At 40.7% G+C, this 23,390-nt stretch overlaps 1 long non-coding RNA gene across 4 annotated transcripts in view; it reads right to left on the reverse strand.

Moving 5' to 3' along the window:
• Positions 1 to 2,910: 2,910 nt before the first annotated feature.
• The window catches only part of LOC101752071, a 54,270-nt gene continuing 33,790 nt past the window's right edge, over positions 2,911 to 23,390 (reverse strand). For 3 of the 4 annotated variants that reach the window (XR_003072167.3, XR_003072170.3, XR_006932440.1), the window contains 3 exons: positions 19,145 to 19,180; positions 15,303 to 16,316; positions 2,911 to 4,943 (listed from right to left, as the gene is read on the reverse strand). This is a non-coding gene — a long non-coding RNA (uncharacterized LOC101752071). The remainder of the gene's footprint in view (positions 4,944 to 15,302; positions 16,317 to 19,144; positions 19,181 to 23,390) is intronic. The other variant, XR_005842762.2, reaches the window with a different exon arrangement.

Consider the following 23,390-nt stretch of genomic DNA (forward strand, 5'->3'; position numbering starts at 1 on the left):
AAAAAAAGTGAATTCAGCATGCAGGTCTTAACCAGGAATATTTTGCATACATCTGCTGGCTATGGAATGGGCAGGGACTGAGTAAGCAGAATCCCTTGAACTCATTTACATAGGAAAACAACTTGTATGAGATTTCAAACAATTTTTCTCCTCGTGGCTAGGAAAGTTGAGGTGAAACAAGCTGGAAGAATATAGGTTGTTTTTTTGTTGTTGTTGTTGTTTTTTTAAAAGGTCATACATTCTGTCACATATGTGTGCACTTTCTTTAGGAGGCTGACTTCTCCCTCCCTCTTTAGAGGCAATCCCTGTGGAGGAAATTCCTTAGGAAGAAATATCTGGCCTCGTGGCGGATGCCAGAGGACAGCTTGAGCAGCATTGGGGTTGGTCTGACCTGTGGTTAGGCTGTTGATGGGCTGTCTGGGACAGAGCTGGCCACCCATCTCGTTCTGGATCCACATGCTCATTTTGTGGGTGCCTCACCGCCCATGCATCTTTGAAGGCTTGTTTGATTTCCGCTGCCCTCCTATCGAGCTGATCTCTGAAGTGCAAAGGCAGCTCCACCTTGCATGTCCAGCGTGCGGGGATAGAAAAGCAAATTGAGGAGTGGGAGGGAAAGGAACGGCTTTTAGCTTTGAGGTGTCAACAAAAAGTGGCCGACCAGAGGAAAAGGAACTGTACAGAGGAAGAGAAAACATAAAACCTCCAAGGCAGGCGGTCACTGTCAGTGATATTTTGGCTTCTGAGAGTCTGCATTTAAGTGTTTGTTTTTGGAAAAATCACTCAAGCGCTTCTTCCACGCAGAGAGTGATGTTGTATTTCCCTGTAGGCAAGATTGGTGTTTGCAGCCTCCACGGGATAATGAGGTTCTGATTGTTTTATTCTGTGGGATCCTCTCAAAACTCTATTGTTTATGTACCATCACTTATTTAATATATCATTTTAATAACACAGAAAATTATGCAAGCAATTACATCTCCAAAACATTGATACAGAGTAAGAAATTATGCATTATTTGATGGAAATGCTCATGGATATATCTATGGTTTTGCTGTTATTCCTCTTGTAAGTCTATCTACATTCTTACTTCCTAACAAGACTTAAAAAACAGATATGGAGGGTATATTTTGAAAATAGTTAATTTCATTTGGTGTAAGTTACTGAGTTTACTCAGAGTGTCTCAACATGCATAAAAGGACATGTAGATGTGATGTTTGCCAACAGCAGTGAGAGTGAACCAATGGTTGCTGTATTATACCGTCCAAGTTTCCTTATATCTGATTTCATTCTCTAAATGCTGATAAATATGTCTGTTTTTTCAAGAAGTTCTGGATGCTGGGATTTCTGGATGTCTGGCAGATCACTAGGAACAAGTCCATAGCAATAGCTGAAGCAGGATTACTGGACACAGGTATGCAGAAATTGCAAACAAATGGCCCAAATGCAGGATCCACAGCTTGTGCTGTAGCTGTGCTGTGAATGCAGCCATGGATTAGACACTTTTAAACAGAAACATGTGCAGTGTCTGCAGCACTTCCAGGTAGCCTGGGACTTGCTGCATTTAGCATGTGCACTGAAATACAGCCAGGCTTGCCTGCATGCCAAGGTCTTACACATACTCAACAGTGTCTACAGAGGTGGACAAGTTGATGATTTTTCTCTCAGTTCTGACTGCAGGAAAAAGAAGGGTCCATGATAAAGGTTTGGCATGCAAGGCAATCAGAAAGAGCTCAAGAGGGGTTACACTAGCCTGAAATATCTAGTCTCAGACATCTTGTATTATCTCCTCTCCCACATTTGAATTGGACAGAGCACCATGCATGTTCAGTTTGGAGTCCAGGAAAATTCATGCTGCACGGAGTAGAGTGTGAACAAGTTTCTACACTACTAATTCCATAATCTCAAGAACACACACATGTTATACTTAAAACAGACCTTGTAATTGGGCATTCAGTCGGGTTTCTTTCTACACAGATGCTGCAGTTACCTGGGTGCAACAATTTTGTGATCTTCTGTTGCATCAAAAAATCTCAGGAGAATATAATGTAGAAGATAGAATAAAATTGGTGTTATATACTTGCAGAATGACACAGATGGTGTTATTCCTATGGGCACATACGAACACCTTGCTTTCAGAGTGACCTTTGAGAGTTTCATAGGAAAGTTTCCAAAGTCTTCTTCCAAAATATATGCAACAATATACAGAACTTTGAACAGAAAATTTCAAGCATGTATGCCTATTGCACTCCACTCAAAATATAGGTTATTTTCTGTATTGCGTAATGCGGGGAAATTTCCTCAAGTAAAGAGTAAGTTTTTTGTTGCTTATTAGCAGAACCTTCAGATAGTCCCTAAATCTAAACTATTTCCTGTACATTGCAGGATTTCTGTAGCTAGTTTACATGCAAAAGTTTTGGATAACATAATAGGTTACTTTGCATAAGTAAAGTGCTAACCTAGAACTTGCTGACACTGTCTTGTGATTTATTTAGCACCACCAGCCGTTAGCTGATTCACAAACTTCAACCAAGAACAACAAGAAATTACCCTTGCTCAGACAACCAAAGTACTGCATAAGCTGAGTACTGTGTCTGCCAAGGCTATGCAAACATCTTGGTTTGTGAAAACACAACTGAATGAAAATTAAATTAAATACCATGCCCTGTGTCTTGCTCTGAAAGCCTTTGAACATGAGAATCAGAGAGCTACAGTGCAGGAGTTTTGTACTGAAAGTATCTGAGTGTTCCTTGAGAAGTCTCTTCCAGAAATCAATCCTAGTGACGACTGTTATATGCCCATGGAGACATGGTGGTAATATTGTTAGACTTTACAATAGGTTTGATGATTCACTTGTGAAAATCTTAATCTCTCTGGTCAGCTATTTGCTAGAAGAGTTTGGAGGACTCTTAAAAATATGATGCCATTAATCATTTATTATTTCTTACATGAAACAGCTTATAACTATATGATCCAATCACTTTGCTTTTAATCAGACTACTTAGACTCTAAGCACAGTGTTATAGAAATCAACAGGTTTTCACAGCTGTAAAGGTTAGAGATTCACTGATTTAGATAATGAATCCCAGTGGACAAGCTTTCTCTAATACAGTACAGAATAGCATCATGCCTCATACATAACATCAAGATTTTGTCCACGAGCTCTTTCATCTTCTTTCTCTTAGATCTTGCTTTTACTCTTGAAAACAAATGGTATGATGCATCGATGTATCAGACCAGGTTACAAGGAGAGACTTTCCCCTCATGAGGATTCCAGGCAGCGGGGAAAGCAGTCCAAGGAGGCTGTGCAGTCTCCAGGATAAGATCTTTTTTGAGATGGGTCTGGAAAATCCCTGATCTTCCCTGTCTTCTCTCCAAGCTTTCACTGCTTTATGGAGGTCAGAGAAGAGACTTCCTGAGGCCCTTTCCAGCATGAATTGCCCTGTATCTGGGACTATGCTCTGTATTTTAAAAGTCACAGGCACCTCTGATTAATCTTCTACTGATCGTTTGTTTTAAAGCTCCATTTCATATGACTTTATGAGATACCATTTGGTTTTACACTATTGTGGAGTACACTGAAAGCTTTGCAAATTAACAACCTTGGCAGTTGTTGGACCTATTACTTTGGACTTGGTTATGTGTTTGGTACCAAACCTCTGGATCCCAGAAGGATGGAGTCCTACCTTCCACAGTCAAAACCCACTTACAACAGTTTTCCAGTTTTTGAAGACTGAATTAAAACAAAACAAAACAACAACAACAAAAATACTATTCCTGGTAGCAGTTTGATATTAAAATATTGCAAAATAAGTTTTTGTGTTAAATAGAATCCCCACTATCAGAGTCTCTAACGTGTACATTCAAAATACCCCAAAATCTTGACTCTGTGAAAAAAATAATTAGACATTTTAGAGAAGTGAGATGTCTTGTGAACAATTTAACTTTTGTAAAATCCTTGAGCTTCACAAAGATACTTTCCATCTCTGATCTGCAGGACCCAGCTGCTCTGCTGGGAAGACAGTGACTTGTGTGGTCCTGTCCCACCAATCCTGCAGTATCTGGACATACTCAGAGAGGCAGCTGCCTGTGATTACAGATCTTCCTAATGTCACGGGTCAAATCACCGGGAAAGTGGGAAGGCTCAGGATGAGAAACTGAAAGTAATCTGTCACTGTCAACTCCATAGGATCAAAGGAAAAACAAACTGTATCTGTTTTGGCAAATGGTGAAGGAAGGAGGAAAAGCACAGGCTGTTAGGTTAACGTAGACAGACAGGACTGACCTCTACTATCTAGATTAGTTTATGTTGCTGCAGTGTTTTGTATGCTGAAATCACTTCTGTCAGTGAACCTCTGAGCACTCTGAAGATGATGTAATTAAGAGCTGTAATACCTCTGGGAGACATGATTGCAGCAGGGTGACCCTGGGAGAGGTGGTAGTTGACTCAAGGAGATGCCCAAGAAGTAAATGAGGTGTCTTCGTTTTAGTCATCACCAAAGTAGGAAGGCAATGGCAGGGACACAAACTCATCTTGGTCAGAAGTGCCCAGATCTGAGGAGAAGGAAACCTAGTTTTGGAACAGGACAGTCTCTGTCTCAAGTTTGAAGGGAGTTGCGGAGAAGACAATGAGAAGACCCCTGGTGTCAGTTTCTAAGGAATTCAGACTTTTAAAGTTGTGTTTGTGGTGCTCTTTAAACACTGGAGTGAAAACTGGAATAAATGTTTTCTTTTTGTCTTTTCTAACCTATGTGAGTAATACATGTGCTCCATCTGCTTCAGCAATCTCATGCATGTGATCACCGCCAACTGCTATTGCCAGCGTTAATCGCGAGTAGTGAATTCAGCTTTCACAATACAATCAGTTCTTGTTCTCAACTTCTAAGAGTTCATAATTCAGTCTTACTGTCATTTCTTTCCTCTTCCATGTTCCTTCACGAAAGGTAGACCTGTGGGGAAAGAAACCAGAGTCATTAACTGTTGGAAACTTTAATGTGCTACAAAACCAGAATTAGAAGTGATAATGAAATTTCCACTGCTGAAAGCAGACTTTGCTAACTGATGTATGTAGTGAGAAAGGTGGCCATGTAACCAACAAAAATAAGAACCGTGTTCATTTTTAATACCCCTCATTCATCTTTGCTTGAATTGGCAGGACACCAAATCAGAGTTTAAGTTAAGATGCTCCTTTTAATTTTCAGTAATTAAAATAAATATATGTTTAACAATTTCTGTTGGACTCTGTTAAATCCACTTTTTTCACTAAACATCATTTAGATCAATGTCTAGAAAGCAGGATAAAATATATAATGCACTTTGGAGAAAATAAAATAAAATAGTCTTAAAAATCCAGATTTTATCCTGCAAAAACTCTGTGATAAATAACTTGTACTTCCTTGTGCAGACACAGTCATTACAGACTGAGCACTCTTTTCCAGGAGCCAAGCAACGACAGGCAGGAACAACTCAAACTGGGAAGGTTGATAAGATTAGCATCCTTCCTATCAGTTCCTTTCCACTGCACAGGCAGCTCTGAACTTCCCCAGACAGCCTCAGCAGCACAGGATTCTTACAGCTGTAAGTTCCTGCAGCTCACGAGAGGCTTGTAAGCGCCCACATAGAAAGCTACTTTCCAGGTCCTACATCATGGGTCTAACATTGCTTCAGTCAATGGGATGTCAGTGGTTGAATTCAGGAGACAGTGGTGAGATCAGAAGTGCTACTTCCATAGAGTTCTTGGATTTAAAAATAAGAAGTTCTGTCAGACTTATCAAAATAGAAAATTCTCTGGTTTGGTTCAGAATTCCTTTTTTCAATGACAAAAGCTTTTGACTGAAAATACACCTTTCATTTTGCTGAAGAAAACAAGATATATTGTTGCCATTTCCAGTTGTGTTTTTTTTTTTTCTTTCAAATTGAGGAGGTATTAGCTGATATAACCTGTACTACCATGTCTATAACCTGCTAGCAAGATAAGAGAGCAATTTTAATTTCAACATGGTTTCCAAAATGCCCAATTTTGCAATTTGTTATGCAAATACTAAAGTAAATAGTAGAAATTGTATCAACAAATTCTTAACGGCATAAGGTAAAAAGGCTAGGAGAAAAAAAAAAAAAAAGAAGAAGAGAGAGAACTTCAGAGGAGTGAATCTTTCCGAATGCAGAGTAAGAAAGAAGTGACTGACAGGGAAATAAAGGAAATTAGGGAAAAAATAAAAAAGAAAGAGAGACAAAGCAGAAGAGGTGGTTTGTACAGCGTCCCTTTCTGAGGAACAGACCTTGAGGAAATGAAGCTTAAAAAAAAAGCAGAAAAAGAGGGCATTTAATAGTCAAATAGCTGAAGAATCTAGAAAAGGAAAAGGAACTGGCAACTGAGAAAAAAAAAAGCTAGCAGATAAACATAAATAGTGCTACGAAATCAAAGAAAATGAGGCACACACACACAATACTAAGAGAAGAGAGAAAGCCAAACCACAGAGTTTTGCCAAGGGATCAAACCCTGGAAGATTCATCTAGCCAAGATTTGTGAGGGCTTGTTTTATTTTTGCCTTCTTATTGCTGCCAGAAGATATAAACTATATCTATTTACTTAGGGGAAAAAAAAATGTATTGCAATACAGCCAATTTCTCTTGGGGAAAAAAGAATGTAACAAAAATTTCTAAACAGTTTTTCATAGTGTTTCCAAGGATGCTGAAAGTATTTGGTAAAGCCATTGGGTCTGTATGGACTTTCTATGAGGATGGTGTTCACAGGTAGGGTGGAACCACTGTGGCCGGGGAAGGATGTGCTTCTGAAAGCTGAATATCCTATATCAGATTCAGACCCTCTGAAATCGGTGAAATTATTCTCAACAATCTGTTTCAACCAAGAATTGGGATCTGGCCCCACAGAGAACTATGAGAATGATAATGTAGCATTTTGTTTTTTAATAACAGTCTTAAATTAATTCTGCGAATGTAGGTTTTTTACAGACTCTTATAAAAGGTAAGGAAAGGAAAATGGATATCCTGTTTTGGGTGAAAGAAAACATTTGTTTGATGGTTGATAGAGGCTTGTCAGGATCTAAGCGAGCATCTGTTTGCAGATCTGCTAGCTTTAACAAAACACTGGCAGAAGAAGAAAAAAGAAAAGAAGGGAGAGGAGAGGAGAGGAGAGGAGAGGAGAGGAGAGGAGAGGAGAGGAGAGGAGAGGAGAGGAGAGGAGAGGAGAGGAGAGGAGAGGAGAGGAGAGGAGAGGAGAGGAGAGGAGAGGAGAGGAGAGGAGAGGAGAGGAGAGGAGAGGAGAGGAGAGGAGAGGAGAGGAGAGGAGAGGAGAGGAGAGGAGAGGAGAGGAGAGGAGAGGAGAGGAGAGGAGAGGAGAGGAGAGGAGAGGAGAGGGGGGGAAGGGAAGGGAAGGGAAGGGAAGGGAAGGGAAGGGAAGGGAAGGGAAGGGAAGGGAAGGGAAGGGAAGGGAAGGGAAGGGAAGGGAAGGGAAGGGAAGGGAAGGGAAGGGAAGGGAAGGGAAGGGAAGGGAAGGGAAGGGAAGGGAAGGGAAGGGAAGGGAAGGGAAGGGAAGGGAAGGGAAGGGAAGGGAAGGGAAGGGAAGGGAAGGGAAGGGAAGGGAAGGGAAGGGAAGGGAAGGGAAGGGAAGGGAAGGGAAGGGAAGGGAAGGGAAGGGAAGGGAAGGGAAGGGAAGGGAAGGGAAGGGAAGGGAAGGGAAGGGAAGGGAAGGGAAGGGAAGGGAAGGGAAGGGAAGGGAAGGGAAGGGAACATTTTGTCCAAAAGGCACATGGAGTGCAGACCAGACTTGTTGCAAAGTTTCATCAGACAGCCCTCTCTTTCACCCCCACCTTCCATTTCCATCCTCAAAGTGAAAGAGGAAGCAGGAGGTCCTGCCCCCAGCAGATTTCATGCAACCTCAGCAAAACATGTCTCAGTGGTGCTTGGAGCTCTGATGTAGTTTTCAAAGCCACTTCTTTCTCTTCCCTTTCTGCACTCCTCTTTTTCTTTTTAGGTGTTTACTGAACCCTGCCTGGCCACTACTTGAAACTGTCAAGGCTTTCGGTTATGTCTTCGACTATCCAAATTTACGATGCCTTGTACTCTACATTTACCAGAAAATATCTAAACCCTTTATTGGTGTAAGTCAGCTCTTCATTTGAGATGGCTGTCAACTTTCCAAAAGCAAGAGATACTGTCATTTGTAGCATACTCTTTCATATGACTACTCAACATGGATTCAAATTTTAGTTTCACATTATGCCTTACAGCATTGACACTGTGCACAGAAGTATTTTCATGCACAGAACAGTGCTCTGATAAACCTACCTCTTCCCAGCTATCTTTTGAAATACATCATTACCATGTTACTAATTGATCTTGAATAAAATGATACCAAATAACCTGGAAAAACAGGTAGTTGATGCACCAGCTTCAGCCAAAAACTTCAGAAGAAGTAAAATGAAATCTAGTTTTTCTCAAAATGCATTGTTTGCACATTGTCACAAAGAAAACATTGCATTTTAATTAAATCCTTTATATACCTTAAAGGGATAGGAGGCTGATGGAGATTGACCATGACAGAATTCCAACAGCTGTGAGGAGGAGGACATTCCTGGATACAAGCTGGCACTTATCCTCTGCATACTCTTCCTTGTGTAGTGGAGTTGCTGGTCTCAGGGAGGGGCAGAATGATCTGGAGATGAAGTCTGACCAGAAGCAGTATATACAGCCATATCTCAAATTGTGTATGTAGTTATGGCATACATGTGTTGGCCACTGCTTTTTGAAAATGCATGTAGAGAGCAAAGCAATTTCCTAGACCTGAAAATGCAAAATCTTTTTCTCATGAAACCTCAAAAAAATATATATATCCACCTTAAAATCTTTTTTACTCTTAGGTTATATCATCTCCACTCCAAAACTTCATGTCAGGCTAGATGTGATCATTGTAAAGGGTACTTGAATTAAGGGCAAATTCAAGACTTGACCACATCTTATAGCAGCAATAGCCTAAACATGTTGGAGGCACGTTAGGAGGGTTTGAGAAGGGAATACTCAGATACAGCATAGAACAGCCTCGTACTTTCTCAGACCAGTGAAACCCGCTCCCAAGAGATGCTTAAATTCCTGTAAAGTGAAGTTCTGCCAACTTATGTTGGCATATCAGGAGTCAAGGACTGGGAAGTGCCTGCTCCAGAGCTGCCTGCAATGGGCCTATGAAGTGTGCAGTTGTTGTGTACATGTGAGCAGATATTTGAGAGCTGAAAGCCAAGTCTTTTTCCATGACCTAAGCAATGGTTAAAGATTACCTTTCCTGATGTGTTCAAGTCTCTCTGCAAGGCTTCATTGTCTGTCTCTCCACATACAGCCTTGTTATCCTTGTTACTTTTAAGGGGGAAATATACGAGATCATCCATGGAGTGTGAGAATAGATGAATTCATTTATGGGCCAGAGGACCATTTCATTGATGGACTCAATTTCAGTGGTGTAGTAGCTCTCCACTTTTAACACAGTTAATAAATTTAGAATATTAACTAAAGACTAACACATTAAGTAGTCCTACACTACACAACAGCAGCCAGTTCTTCCCTCACAACAGTAATCCTTAGACTCTGGAAGGGAGCAGCACAGTATTACGTTACACAGCACGTGTTCATGAAGAATTCCTACAGGAAAGCAGAGTCGTGTCACCTGCCTGGAGAGCTGCCGGGAGCCAGCAGGCACGTGCCACTCGTAACTCACCCAAGTGAGCTGACCAAAGATACCATTCGCTGCAGGAATTTTCATTAATGCATGTTTGCAGCCCCTGGAACATACACCCTCTTTTTACATAAACACCAGTGGTACATTGGAAGACACTTGCAGATAAGATAAATGAAGCCCCTAATCTTCCAGTCCTGTTGGGCGTAAAGCTAAATTGCTTTAGGGATCTTGTTCTTCCAGTACAGCTTTTCAGAACCAGGGCAATATCACCTGTGGTAGCTTAACCAATTTGTATGTGTATGGCCTGGGATGAAAACAAGATTTTATGTCAAGACAAGCTGCACTGGTCTCAGGAAGGATAGAGCTTAATGAACAGAGAGTATCCCTGAGAGATGGGCAGAAACGAGGAGGTGCTCTGAAAGGAGAAGAGAGGTGTCAGCACTGCAGGAGCACACTGGCAAGTTGACCCTCTTGGTTTTCCTCTTAGTTAAGCTACAGTCCAGTTTAAGATAAAATTAAATTTAAGATACTTGCTTTACAGAAACCAGCTCTCATATAGCAACAGTTATTCTTTCTCAAAGGACAAAAGGCAGAAGAGCAATTCATGTGGTACAAAATAAACACTTAGCCAAGATAGGGCATCACAAAGTGGGAGATTATAAAACTCTTCCCCAAGACAGCTGATGTCAGGCATTCAGAGAAAACAGGGATTTTTAACCACAAGAAGGGTTGTGATTTGTGTTTGTCCTACTGTCAGGCTGATGATACCTGCTAGCAACCACCACATCTGGTGTTCCTCTCTGGGGCTCACTGTACTGATATCAGTCACCTTGCAACAATATGAAAGTAATGCGGGAGACAAACTTGTCTCCTTTTGTTTTGAAATGTGTGAAGAGGAAAATGATAAATGTCTTTTTCTTCCAAAAATCAGTCGACAGTTCGTGAATATCCATTACACAGCCTCTGCTCAGGATACTGTACTGTACCTTCATTCAAGCCAAAGGCTCAAAGCAAGCCCAAGGATACAAGAACACAGCATTACTGCTCAGTCCAAAATTCCCCCAAAATGCGGGAATTGGCACCTCATGAAAGAGGAGCACCATTACACCTCATGACAAAACTATGAGGTAGCATGCCTATCTTGTTCACAGCAGCCTTCAGAAATGCCCAAAGACTCATTTCTCCCAGCATGATGAAATGTAGATGAAACACCAGTGAAAACTGACTGTGCATCAGCACTAAAGTATTCACACCTCATTGAAGAGCTAAATGGGGACAGTAAGCTAATCATCATGACACAGTGTAGCTCTGTTTGTGGGGGAACCCAATGAAAAATAGTAATGCAATGCTTGAAGTCTCACTTGCAGCCTGTCTTCTGGGCATAAAAGCTTATGAAGATGTCTTTTCATATATGATGTTTATTATTGCAACAGCCAACAGCTCTGTTTAGAAGGCAACTGGCAGACCTTAGCCTCCAGCCCTTTGCACCAGCCTTGCTCTGTTGTAGACCTGTGCTGCACAGCCACATTGGCTGACGTCTTCTGTTTATCTGGGGAGCACCAACTGACCCTACACAGCTCCATGAATCGGTGTGTTCCTCCATGCAGCTCACCATTCTGCTTTTATCAAGCACACACTGATCACCAGGAAGGAACAAATGGCACTTTTTCTGCTGCTGAGGGCTGTGGATCAAACTCACAGACTGCTTCAGAGTAGAATTCTTGCCTGGGCTGAATCTCAAGAGCATAGCAAACTTGCAATGGCACAAAGATCACCAAGCAGCTTTGTGGCGTTCTCTGAAGGTTCTGTATTCTGTAGGCTTGGATTGTGAAGATAGCCAATGCTGGTTTTTCTTTTCAAGATGTTTTGAAATCGTGTGATGAGTTGTCAAAATGGCAAATTTCCATTTTCTTTGGCACTAATTTTATTCATGTTTCTAACCAAGAAAATGGCTGGAAATACTCTTTTATTCTTTTTCCATCTTGTATGGTTGCCACTCCCTCAGACTCAAATGACTCAGACATTTTCTCTGTCTGCTTAACTATGATGATTTTGTGGTGAAAGCGCTGACACTGTTCTGCCCCTGGTAAGCTTTGTGCTGCCCAGAAATTACTAATTCCCTGTGTATGGTGCTGGAAAATTGCACAGGGTTCTCAGCTGCATGTCCTGAAGATGTGCTTCAAAATAACATTACTTAAACATCCCTCTAAGCTCACATCAGATATTACAATACCTTTATTTGTGTTGAGGGCTAAAAATGGAATTAAGAGCAAAGACCAGTGACTATGGGCAATTCTACATCTCACTATTCTTCCATTTTCCTTACTTGGATATATCTGTATGGCAGTATTTACTGCACTTTGTCTTAGGAAAGTTTTGAATCTTCATCCATCCCTGATTTTAAAACACAAGTGCTTTGAGATCTCCAGGTGAGAGGGACTAGAAAAGAATATCCTGGAAAATAATAATCAGGAAGCATTACTGTTGTGTCATATAGAGGATAAACTGGTCTTCAGCTGCTCCAGCCAACACAACATGATGTTGAAGTAAAATTCTGTATGGCACATACAACTTCCCTTTGAGGTCTTTTCCCAGGCTCTAAATTTGGTATACAACCATTTTATAACATCTATACCATCATTTTAAAGGTTTTCTTGACTCAGAATATCTCCTCAAACCTTGAAGGGGACTTCGTGTTCTACTTTTTCTAACTACCCTCAACTTTTCTCCATTATTAGCCCCTGATGTCTGATGGTCCATCTTGTTTCTTCTGTCTTTTTTGAGTGTACACCCTACATGTGCTCACTTTTGCTCAAATTGCAACACAAAACTCGCCATTTCTTCTAATCCTTGAGGGAATTCCCATCTTAACATTTCCTAAAAGGGCAAACGAGAAAAGTGCAATCCAACCTTATTTCATAATGCTCTTCCACTCATTTGGTTTTATCAGCTCTTTGCTTGAGTACTGCCCATGAAAGCAAGGACTGTTGATGTCACATTCCCAATATAGTAGCTGCTCCAAAGGGCACATGGTGCCCTTGACCACCAGCAGCTGCATCATGGGGAGCATTTTGCATGAGTGTGTACCTTATGCCTCACTTCCTTTGGGTTCTATTGATGTCAATATTTTTTTAGCTATATGGTTTCGACATCAGATTTGGTAAAAACCATTGCCTTTGCATGGTGCCAGGAGTCCTGAAATTCATATGGCACTCTTAGGCATCACAGTGCTTGCAGTGGCGCAGATGAAACATGGGAATGTGGGAGTGCGATGTAGTACATTTGTGCCCATGTCCAGCAGACCAGTGGTGCCCACAGCACAGCATCTCCATACTCCGCCTCACCCTCACCTCATTTTCCAGCTGCTAAATAAACTAAGTTTAAGGAGACTGCATTTCATTCTGCCTTCAGACAAAATAGTGTTAAATAGCAAAGCAAGGAACATTTAGTAGAAAGTGAGATAAGTGACAATCATCTCTTTTTGTTTCTGCAGATCTCCTCTCAAAAGTGCTGACACTGCCTTTCCATTTCTCCTCTCTGGGTGTGGGACATGCCGAGGTTAAGGACTCTTTCAGTGCTGCATTTCCCCAAAACAGCCTCTGAGAAACATGTGGCAGGAGCATAGAAGCAGTACTGAGCACCCCATGCAGTGCCAGGGCCAGTCTTTGCTTGCAATCTGGACCAAACGCATGGGGCAGAATGAAGACAATGTCTGAAAGTCACAAAAAGCAGTGAGTCAACCTCTTGTTTTTCATATACCTCTTTTTTTTTTTTTTTACTTCTTTTTTTTTTCCCAGCACAAGAGTCCACAGGTGTGGCAGCACCCAGTACCATAAGGGTTATTTATCCTGAGCTGTTTCCTTAAGGAAAGGTGAGAATTCAGGTTATTTTGCCTAGTGCACCTGCCACTGTGGTGCATAACCAGAGCTGCAGTGATGACAAGGTAGTGCAGAGAGCAACACCTTTGCGGGCACCCCTCCAACAATACCAATCTCCAGCCTGGCTGGGGCACCCCATGCACTGCTTAATTGCTGATAACACACAATATGGACAGCCTAAGCCTTCATGTGGTGAGTTAAACCCAAACACTAGGTTGGAACAAGTTGGTCCATGTGTCTGCAGAGGCTGCAAAGCCATGCAAAAGGCAGCCCCAACAGTGATCACTATGTAATGCACAAACATTCACTGATCCTTGTGGCCTCAGTGCTCAAAATCAGGAGACAGCCCCCAGGGTTTTTATGGCTAATTTGTTCCGGGGGACCTCTGGCAGCAGAGGAGTAAGGCAAATTGGAGTCTTCAAAGAAAATGTGTATTAAGTGGGCATCTCAAATCATGGATAACCCATACTGGTGGTGACAATGCCTTCCTTACACTCTGCGACAGCACATCTGGTCAATAATTTTGTCTTGGTAACTAACATACCTGTGTAAATTAAGCACCAGTGTAATCCAGAGTGTATGATTCTGCGTTTTTCCAAAAAATATCCCTTGAAAGAATGAAGAGGTGCAAATGTCTCCAACCCAAAAGTATTTGTTTACAGCACAGGAGAAAAAAAAAAAAAAAAAAAAAAAAAAAAAAAAGGAGGTGAAAAAGACCATGCAGGGAATAAAGATCTGCCTGTTTATTCATCACGTACTTTCTAGGGCTTTTTGCTCTTTAAATTTGTTCTAATATTATCGGAATTGATTTTTAGTCTCTCTGATCCCAGAGGAAATGTCTTCAGTGAAGCTCTCGGTGGATAACTGTAATGAAGAATCAGTTTGCAGAGCTGTTACTATGGTGCTCTTAAGTGTAGAGCTTCTAAAAAAATTAACTGATAAGAAAATTCTCATGCACTATATTTAGAAGTATTTCACTTCCTAGCTTTTGACATAAAATAATTTAACAATCGAAAGTCTACATGGAAACTTTTTATTTTTATTGCTGCATGTATCATTTAAAACATGTTTTGTTGGCTTTTACATAAATCCGGAGTTCAGCAGAAAGCTTGCTTACAAAATTCCCCCAAAATAAAATGGGAAGCAAGAAATACACCATTCTGTTTCCTCCTCGTCTTTTTCTTTTTCTTTTCTCTCTCTTTTTTTTTTTTTTTTTTTTTTTTTTTGGCATTGTGAGAACTGAGTCCCTTAGATTCTACAAGAAAATATTTATGTACAAAGAGCTCTACTTGAATGTTTACCTTTATACTCTAGGAAGGCATTTCAACAGGGGTACTACTTTCTGACTCTCCTGGAAAAAGCCCAGGTCTATTTTTAGATGCCAGCGTCCTAAACTGTGTACTGTATCACACAGGGCAATGCAAGCAAAAATGGTAAATTCAGCTTCCTATTATTTTTGAAAGAGAGCCAACACCGGCCCATTTCTGTAGGACAGCTGAGCTTAAAGACCTGTATAATCACTGCCAAAATTGTTAGGAGGAACAGGGCAAAGCTGCATCCTACAGGCACCACTTACACCACCTGAAGACAAGCAAGTTCAAAATGACATGAAATAACACCGGCGCACACAGACGCATTTCCAGAAATCTCTGTACTGTTATTACAAATCACGCAAACACATTCACTTGAGTCCTTTCCCCTAAAAAAAAATAAAAAGCCTCCTCACACTGCTCATAATGAATTACCTGCTGGTGCACAATTAATTTCCTGTCAGCCTGCATGGCTGTGTCTTCCGCACGTCGCCTAGGTGCTACTCAGTGCCCAAGGACTGGGTGCTCACTGCCCTGGAGGCCGTCTGGTGCCACTTCTAAATAAGGAAAATGCTCAGCAACAACACTTCCCTGGCGCTGGCCACCTACACTCGTCGGCAACCACTTGAAACTCTGCCGGCAGCTTTGACAACTGGGCTTCGCTCTACAGGCGCTTCCAAATCACTGGCATGGAGAAACAGTCTCTGGGCAGCACAAGGAAAGGAATAGAAATGAAGCAGTGTTTGGTAATCAGACAAAAATAAGCTTGAAAACAAACGCTGCCACTTAAATGGCACTTTTTGCTGCTCTGCAGAAATTTCACCATCATTGGTGTCAGTGTGAGAGGAGGGCCAGTCATAACTGATGGTGAGATAAATAGCAAGAAGATTGTGCCCTTCTGAAGAGGCTTTGTATTCTCAAAGTCCTGCAGAAACAGAAATTAACAAAACTTTGTGACTTCCAAATTACGTGAGCACAAGCTCACCTTTACTTACAGACAAGCAAAGAAGAAAAGTAAAAAAAATTACTTAATTTGGAGGAGCATCTTGTAAATAACTTCTGAAAGGCATCCAACCATGTGTTTAATGCAATACTACTTATCCCCTTGGCAGACATCTACAAAAGAATTAATGAAACATCTTGCATAGAATTCAGCTATCGATTTATTATGTTATCATCACCATAAACATCATCATCTTACAAATTATTTTCAGTACTGTCCATTCACTAACTTGTCAGTAAGGGCACGGGACTGCCATTCATCACTGTACAATTGTGTTATTATTTGCAGTATCATCAAAAGGGCAAGCTTTTGAAGAAGTAGAGTTTTGTAAGTTTCAGCATGGTATCATGAGCTGGGAGGGCTGATGCCTACTGTCACTTTCCTTGCTGAACTCCGAGTGTGGAGCAGTTATGTCATTTCACCTCCTTGTGTCCCTGTTTTCATATCTGGCAAAAGAAAAAAAATAAATAAAAATTATTTCATGGAGATGTCATAAAGATTAAAGTTGTAATGTTAAGGATGTTACTGAAATTTGCATGAAGCTTGAAAGTCAGATCCTTAACATGGGCTTTTCCTGCATTACTCTTTTGCACTGTCTACACATTGCAAGGAGTACTGCTGAGCATACATCAAAGGCTCCCTGGGACTTTTGTGGGAACAGAGGAGGAAGACATAAGAAGTTACAGCTTTATGAGAAAGCTGAATCAAATATTTTTTTAGGTAAAATTTTGCCTTTTTCAAACATACTGTTTTTCTTGTGAACACAGAGTATTCTCTGTGTCATGTACATATTGCCACTCATTCTCCTGCTAATTATAGAGAACCAGCACACTGAGAACAAATTCTCAGCTCACCTATTTTTAAGAGTTCTTACTAATTGATTCATCAAATAATATTTTCTCCATCAGAAGGAGCTTGTCTTGTTTGAAACTTCCTTCTGGAAAGTGCAAGATGTTTTTTTTTATCCCCGATTTTAAGAACGGATTTTCTAAGTGCTGTTTTTACATCAGCTCTGTTCCTCACAGCTGAGGAAGAGCCAGCTTTTCTTTCTTTATCATCTCTCTCATTTCCTTTAGAGGTGAACATCAGATCTGTGATCTTACTGATTAGCCATGGAACATCCCACCAGATTTCTCTCTGCTGAGGGAGTGCAGTCACCCAAAACAGCGGTGAGACCCTGGCACAGCTGCCCAGAGAATCTGTAGTGCCCCATCCCTGGAGATGTTCTAGGCCAGGTTGGATGGGGCCCTGGGCAGCCTGAGCTGGTGGAAGAGCCCTACTCACAGCAGGGGATTGGAACTGGATGAGCTTTGAGGTCCCTTCCAACCAAAGCCATTCTGTGATGCCTATGATTTTAATGTGGTTTGTTGGCTTTACATCCAGCTTACTCCATGTGATCCAGGTGGCTTTTGATCAAGTGCTATCACACAAAAACAGAGGTTCACATTCTACTGCAAGGGGTGGCCCTCCACTACAGCATGCCCAGCTCTGACAGCAGCAGCCGAGGCAGAGGAGAGGCTCTCTGGTGTGTAAGGTCATTATCTGCTTCCTCCCTTTGAAATACATCATTTTTAGAATCTGCTTTAAGCATGCTCTATAAATCCAACCTTCAGTCTAAGTCTCAATTCTAAATAAATATTTTAAAATAAAAGTTGCATAAATATCCATCCGTGCCAACAATACAGTTTGAAAGGGAGTGCTGTAAACGCAAAGTAAATTAGATGGGATCCACTTTTGTGGGGAAAATGGCTACTTAAACCAGTTATTATAGAGAAGATGTTGTTGTGTGGTGCGACAGCACGTACCCATGTGGGTAACCGAGAACTGGTTGAAGAAACAAACCCCACCCGTACCTAGGAGCTGTGCCATGACCAGACCACAATTCCTGTGAGGCATAAATTTAATTTGCTGAAAATGAAGCACAGGCACTGTCGCAGCTCATTAGCCAGCAACAGACATATTGCAAGAGAAGAAAGTGGAATTTGGTGGATGGTCCAACTTCTACATGTGCTGTGAATAAAACAGACTATTGTTTTTTGATAAAGGAGTATTGTTTTGAATGTGCCGGGTAACTAAGTAAAGCCAGCAGAATTTTTTGGCCAAATATAGTCTCTTGCTTACTGCTAAAAATCCTAGCTTTTAAATTAGGAGCTGAAGTCACTGAAAAAAAAGTTTACATTCCTGCAGCCGGCTGCAGCAAAGCCAAACAAATGTTTGGCTTAATATTCATCTCTTTCATGAGCCTTTCTTAAACATCTAAGTCAGAAAATACCATTTCTATTATTTAGTAATTTTATGCTCAAAGCACCGGTTTTGTTCCTTTTTTTTACAACTCTACCCGCCTGTTTCTTTTTTTCTAACTCCTTCAGAAAAGACCCAGTAGGGTCACTGCTGTGGCATTAGGCTATGCAAAGCATTTCATATCTTAAAGAAATCATGGTTTCAGTTTCTGGCACCAGCTCCAGTTGTAGGTCACAGTTACTAGCAGTGTGTTATTTCTTCCCTCCCTCTCTTTTTCTGTCACATCCCATACCTGAACAAAACTATTTAAAAAATGGGGAGAAAAAAAAATGAAATAGAGGAAAGGAAGGTGTTGTTTTTCACAGCAGCAAGCTATAGTTGTGATTCAGGTCTAGAAAACTATCAGAGTTTAGGAGACCTGACTGTAAAAAAAAAAAAAAAAAAAAAAAAAGAACAGCAAGAGCTGCTACACTTATCTGAAGCACTGCTGCATGAGCAACATGCTGGGAAATTATTAGAAAGAACAGTAATGGCTGGGAGTCCAATTCATCTTACACATCCTGTGAGATATTTGGTGCTCCATGCTGCTGCAGATAAGGTCACCAGCAGATGCATGAAGGCACAACTGGGACCATGCAGAGGCTCAGGTGCCAGAAGCATGACCACTGCACAGAGAAATAAATTAACTAAAATTAGCCCACCATCCTCCTTCCCAGGCTTCTGGAAGTTATATTAAGATGGTATACAGGCCAGTATCCCAGTGCTGTAGGACACTGTGGGTATGGAGAGTGTGTTTGTTCAGGATCTGTGTTTTTCCTTTTTTTTTATCTAGATTTGGAAGGTTTGAATTTCAGGCAGTGGGCATCTCAGAACAGAGAACAATGGATATTAGCATACTTGCTTGGAGACTTCTTAGCTGGACACACACTTAAAGTAAGGAAGCCTACTGCCTGAAGAGTGCAAAGCTGGGATACAGCTGTAAGGATGAGCTTTGCCTTAACAGGAGTTAACAAAATATGCACATTTTACTCACCTTTCTTTCCTTTCCTCCCATTTGATTTCCTTTTTTCTGGATGAAAGAAGTTGCATACAAAAAAAATTATTATTGAAAATCTTACTTTAAAACCTCACGTTTTAAGGTTATGTCTTGTAAAGCAACTTTTACATCAGACCTTGCTCCGTGACCTCCTGTGCTTGATTACCTCATTTAAGGTCTCAAAACTCTCAGTTTTTGTCCCTCAACATATCAACACTAACGTGGCTTTAATGAAACTGTTCTAAGATACAAAGATAAGGATGTGCATAAAATGTTCCAAAATTACAGTTTTAGATGGACACCAAATCTGAGGCAGAGTAGTTCGATATCATTTGGCTGGAGGAACTGCAACTTATCTTTTTCTGCCTACTATATTCATCTGTAAAATATAAGAGACATTTTAATGCTTATGACTTCCTTCTCTTTGATGCTTGAACAATATAAGAAGTTTCTAACCAGAACTTTGGCTCCTCAGATCCACAACAAAGTGAAAAAAAAATTCCTTTCAATCATGACAATACTCAACCAAGAAAACAAGATTCTCAATTTATTGAATTATGTTTACTGATTTAATACCATAACAATCCTTCTCTAATCAGCATTGCCAGCACTTGCAATTTTATCACCAGTCACGGGATATTTAGTGGCTTCCACAAAATCCACATTCTTTTTCTCAGACAATTAAATCCAGTATTTTTGAGACTCAGACCTTTACAACTATTGGGAAAAAAAATTGTGAATCCTAAGTGAAAAAAACAGATGACAAATGATAAAAATGGTGACTGGACAGAATGAAACGCTGATGTCTGGCTTTGACTTACATGTCATAGGGTTTCTCTATACACATCTTTTTCTTTCTTTCTTTTTTATTCAGAAGCTGATCTCACTGTTAAGGATCTGGATCATGATTTCTGAAAATCCAGGGATGGTGGTGCTGCTGATTTCATAGCATTCCACTGGGTTCCATGAATCTTTTCCTTTCTGCTGCTCCTTTTCTGCTCACCCCAGCCCCACCAGCCTCACCCCTGCTATGCCAGGAATGTCAGACCAAAGCCCGAATGAAAGGCACCAGCATCTTAGCGGCTAAAGCCCTCTCAGATTACAAGTAACATGGGGGTAACACCAAATGCTGTCTGTGCCACCCACGGCCACTGTCATCCATGTCAAACTTTCACTGACAACAGCTGATCTCCGACAGGCAGTGGAAAATTTTAACAATTTTAAAAAAAAATTAAAAAAATCCACAGTTATAAAGAAGAAACAAATTGATAGTGACGTGGATCACTCACATTGAGCTAATAGACTGTCCTGGTTCTTCAACATGCTTGGAGAATAGCCACTGCTACCCTAGCATAACTGCTGCTGTGCACTTTAAGAAAAGTAGGACTTCAGAAGGAAGTGCGATGGAAATTTCCAAAATATAGATGGCCTGTTTGGATAAAGACAGTTTTTTTATATTTAATTGCTAGGCCTGGGGAGCTTGGCCGCCCCAACTGCTGACTCTGTCTGAGCACACTTGGACAGATGGACAAATGGAGGCTGTAGGGATTCCTCATGAATAGGGGTGCTCCCTGCCCCCAGCCTTGCTTTCCACTTTCTTCTTAGAGCAGGAGGGCAGGAGGGGTGCTTGGGATATTGATGGGGAAGGATATTTCCATCAGCTTTGCGGTTAACACACCATGGTCCTGGTTTTTCAAGTCCTGGGTGAAGAATAATTCTATTGTCTTTTGATGCTACTAGGGGAAAAGACAATCACTAAAATCAACTTATATTCTATCCATTAACGATAAGCTGTATTAAATATTTAGATGCTCTGTAAGTGTTACCTGAAAAAAAATAATTTCTGTGCCATAAACGGGGTTTGTCTGAAAAGTAATGTAGAGAGGAAGGACCGTCATCCCTCAGCAGTTATACACGGCAGCAGGCAGGCTAGTGAAGGCTGTGGCATATTTGCATGCACAGAAGGTTTCCCAACTGCATTAAAATTAATTTATATTTTCAAACAGGCTTGAGCATTTTCATGAAGACACCAGGGTAGGTAGCACATCTCAACGTATGGCAATTCCAGGTTATCTAAAAATAGACCACTGTGCTCTGTTTTTAGCAATGGAGATATAAATCTGAGGAAACCTCACTAGCTTCAGAGTAGCTGCCTCAGATTTACGTGTGAATTAAAGATGTCAGATTAGCCTCCGATTTACACTGCATGCTACTAAATATGAATCCCCGATTCTGAAAACAAGAGCTGCAGTAATGCATATACAACTGGAAATGTCCACATTAATTCCACATAACAGTCAGCAAGTGAGAGTTAATATTCCCAGGTAGAAATAGGTTGTGAGTGTTCTTTACCACCGGTCTGTTTTAATACCATCGTGTGGATTGGGACAGCTGAAACAGCAGTCATTCAGAATGTTTTTAAGCCATGATTTTTGGTTACCTCACTTATCACCATGTCAGAATATTTTCTTCAGCAAATTAAAACCTGGCTTTTTCCTTGTGTACTTTTTGAGTATTCCAAAGATTTATTCACAATGCCAAGTTGCAGTGAAATCCAGTGCAATGTAAATCACCCTCTGATATTGCTTTTCCTGTTTCTTTCTGGATATAGTTATAAATGCAATGAAAAATAAATGATTTTGAATGGCATCAGTGGAGAAATTGGTATAACGGATGGAGTGTTAAAGTCAGATCATCTTGCTAATAGTTAAATAATGTATTTCCTAAGTTGGATTTTGGCTACACAAGTTTGAATGTTTGAACTTTTTTTCTTTTTTTTTCATTTTAATAATGAGAGCATTTTAAAGTGCTGAAACTGGGGATAAGGTAACATTATCCTCTTGGCACATTTAATAATATGTACTAATGCAGTCTGTACTTCCAACCCCTCTTCCTTGCCTAGCATTAATGCTGCAAATTGATGTATTTTTCTGAATAAGCCCAAGCAGTAATGTGGTCATGGGAAACTGGAACAAATGACCACTTGCTCTGGAAAGCAACACACTGTGAGTTTGAAGTCCTTCTTGTTTACATAGTGGCTTGACTCTCAGCAACAGGTCATAGCCGCAGAAACAAGAGCTGCCTGAAATATCATGTAGGGCCTGTAAACATAGGAATGTGCTCTGTGCTGCCAGCAGTGCCCTATACGATCTCAAGCAGCCTGTCTTCCCAAGACCTGGGAGGATTTCAGACATTTCTGACCAGACCCACTGGGCTCAGGTGACTCTGACAGAAGTCAGATGGCTAAGTTAACAGTGAAGTTTGTCTTCAGGCTTCTCAACTGCTCAGAATTGTAATGTCTCCAAGACAAAGATGTTGCTCAGTACAGAGAACAACGCTAAGAGTGCTCACATTGTAAATAACAATTTAAAATGCATTCACTTTGTCTTGTTGGAATTTGGAAGGCAAGGAAAAAAAAAGAAAAAAAAAAAGACAATAAATAATACAAGATACTGGTCTATGTTTTCTCCAAAATATAAGGGCAAAAGTCCATCGAGTTTTATTTAATGAGTTATAGCATGCACAAGTAGATAGTTGGGTGTTTTGTTTTGTTTCGATTTGTTTTGTTTTGTTTTGTTTTACAGTAGCTGACACAGTGGGAATGAGTATTTTGAGGGTGGTGTTACATTATGTCTTTGAATTAAAATTCTCCTTTTTTTAGACTTCCCATGTGCCTTTCCTTCCTGTTCAGAAAGCAAAAGCATCAAAGGTAACACAGTATTGTCCTGAAGAACAATCCCCTGTGAGAACTGCACTGCCAACACTGCATCATAAAGGGCTGGGTAACCTTTAGGTGGCAAACATGAGCACCCCTAAAGCTGCTCCCCAGAACCCCTACCAGAAACCTTCCCAATGTCTGCAGTAACTGCTCTTGGCTGATTTGCAAAGCATTCTTGCTAGTTTTATGGTTGCTCCTAGGCATCTCAGTAGAACCATTTTGCTTAAGATAGATCTACCTTCTCAACTCACACATAACTCTGACTTGTTATGGTTAGCTATCAATTGGCATTTCCAAAAGCACCCATCTCCACCCACTCACCAAGTAGTCCAGGATAGCAGGCTACCTATTACACAAGCCAAACCAGTCAATCTGTTCAAGGGTGTGAAATTCTGAGCTGGCACTGAGTAGTAGCAAAGAATTATTCAGAAGCACCACAGTGTACACATTTTAAAATACATTTAACTTCTCAGTTCTTAAACTGCCTGTAAACTTTTTGAGTTGCAGAGGCTACACCAGGATGTA

This window comes from Gallus gallus, chromosome Z, assembly GCF_016699485.2.
Source record: "Gallus gallus isolate bGalGal1 chromosome Z, bGalGal1.mat.broiler.GRCg7b, whole genome shotgun sequence".
Taxonomy (NCBI): Eukaryota; Metazoa; Chordata; class Aves; order Galliformes; family Phasianidae; genus Gallus; species Gallus gallus.